This window comes from Cetorhinus maximus, chromosome 28 (genome assembly GCF_964194155.1).
Source record: "Cetorhinus maximus chromosome 28, sCetMax3.hap1.1, whole genome shotgun sequence".
Taxonomy (NCBI): Eukaryota; Metazoa; Chordata; class Chondrichthyes; order Lamniformes; family Cetorhinidae; genus Cetorhinus; species Cetorhinus maximus.
Window position 1 is genome coordinate 630,757 of NC_135906.1, and position 2,590 is coordinate 633,346.

Genomic DNA, 2,590 nt, shown 5'->3' on the forward strand with positions numbered 1-2,590 from the left:
ACCCTTTTGTCTGTGACATCTTTTGATTATTATCTGCTCACACCACACCCTCAATGTGTCTCTTCCCCCCCCACCCACCTTAAACCAATTTATAACTGGGTTTCTCGAGTTTTGAAGAATGAGGGGTGATCTCATTGAAACCTACAAAATACTTAAAGGAATAGACAGGGTAGATGCAGGTAAGATATTTCCTCTGGTTGGGAAGTCTAGAACCAGGGGACACAATTTCAGAATAAGGGGGAAACCACTTAGGACCAAGATGAGGAGAAATGTCTTCACTCAGAGGGTTGTGAGTCTTTGGAATTCTCTACCCCAGAGGGCCATGGACGCTCAGTCATTGAGTATATTTAAGGCAGAGATTGATAGTTTTCTGATTAACAATAACGTAAAGGGTTCTGGGGATAGTGTGGGTAAAAGGCATTTAAGTGTTCGATCAACCATGAACTTATTGAATGGCAGAGCGGGTTGAATGGCCTTCATCTGTTCCTATGTTCCTATGAATACCTACAGAAGGAGAAGCAAGTACTTGTTCATCAGCCTGAGTAAATCAGCATGTTGAACACTAGAACGCTGGGGGCAAAACAGGCCCAGGGCATCTCAAACTGCTTTGAGGATTATACAGTTAGCATTTTTGAAGAATTCTTTAGCTTCAACTTCTCAGTCACCCGATGACATGTGGACATTGACAATGGAAAGCAGCACCTGGTTGATTGTTGAGGCATCACAGCAGAGCCCAATCTTGTTCTCACATTCTGGAGGGAATAGCTCGATACCAAGCAGGAATGGCAAGTTGGCCAATATTCTCCTTTTCTGATGACTCAGAGGCCAGTTCCATTATTCCAACTACCAGCCCAACGAAGATCAGCCAACCCATACAGCACAGAAACTGCACCTGGGGCCTGGGAGGGATTGCTGCTCACTGGACAGACTTGCTAACACATCAGGGCGTACCTTGATGTATAACTTATAATGGCGATGTGAATGATCCAATAGATAACACAGCCAAAGGAAAATAAACAAACACCTTTTCTAAGTATAACAAATGAAATGAATAGTGGTTTGAAGAAGAATTTCATAATTAACACAGACAAATTTTGCTTTCAGAGCTAATATTTGTGTACGCTCTGGATGGACTGTGAGCCCTGGTACAAACAGATGTATAAAAGGTAAGTCTAATAGCTACGGTCTGATGCTGGTTCTGCTGGGTATTTAATTTTCGGAACAATTGATGTCAGCTGCACAGTGTGAATACTTGCTGCAAATACAATTCATCTTTCCATAAGCTGAAGGAAGAGGACTAAGAAATTACCTGTAGTGCCTACCGCCTACAGTGAGACCAACATAGATACAAACATACGAATGAGGAGCAGGAGTAGGCCACTCGGCCCCTCGAGCCTGCTCCCCCATTCAATAAGATCATGGCAGGTCTGAATGTAACCTTAACCCCACATTCCTGTCACCTCCCAATAATCTTTCACCCCCTTCTTAATCAAGAACCGATCTCCCTCAGCCTTCAAAACATCCAAACTCTGCTTCCACCGCCTTTAGAGGAAGAGAGTTCCAGAGACTCACTACCCACTGAGAGAGAATGTCTCCTCATCTCTGTCTTAAATGGGTGATCTCCTATTTTTAAACAGTGACCCCTTGTTCCAGATTCTCCCACAAGAGGAAACATTCTCTCCACATCCACCTGCCACCTCAATGTCCGTGGCAGCGGCCTCTCCATGGGGTGAGGGACCATTCCAAAGTGCTGGAGAGGCTCTAAAATGGCTGTTAATGGGCCAGTTCATTGGATTAAGATGCAAACTATTGCCATTCCCACCTCCTGACACCTGTTGCAATTTTTCCAGCCCTCTCACCTCCCAGCCTGTCTCCAGAGAGCTGCGAAAACCCCAGTTATTGTTTTGAGATTTGAGTGCCTGATCACCTTGGAGGATTGGAGAAATTGGGCCTGTATTCTTTAGTTTCAAAGAATGAGAGGTGACCTGACTGAAATTACAAAATACTGAAAGGAATAGACAGGGTCGATGCAGGTGAGATGTTTCCCTTGGTTGGGGAGTCGAGAACCAGAGGACACAATTTCAAAATAAGGGGGAAGCCACTTAGGACCGAGATGAGGAGAAATGTCTTCACTCAGAGGGTTGTGAATGTTTTTGAATTCTCTACCCCAGAGGGCCATGGAAGCTCAGTCAATGAGTATGACGAAGGGAGAGATTGGTAAATTTCTGATTAACAATGGGAATAGTGTGGGTAGAAGGCATTGAAGTGTTCGATCAGCCATGATGGTATTGAATGGTGGAGCAGGCTCGATGGGCTGAATGGCCTCCTGTTCCTATGTTCTTATCTGCCCATTCCCAGCTGGATTTGGAGTGCAGCCCTAACTCCTCCAAACCTGATTCCTTTTGTTCAAATGTACATTAAAGCACAGAGCAAAGCTTAGTTACAAAGTAGCAGCAATATGGATGCAAAGCTAATCTTGAATGGTTCTAACCTGACAATGCTGCATTCAGAATAAAGAGCTTGCAACTGCAGTGATTCTTTTTAAACAACAGCAACAGCAACACAAGAATTGAAACATCTATTTTCTGTA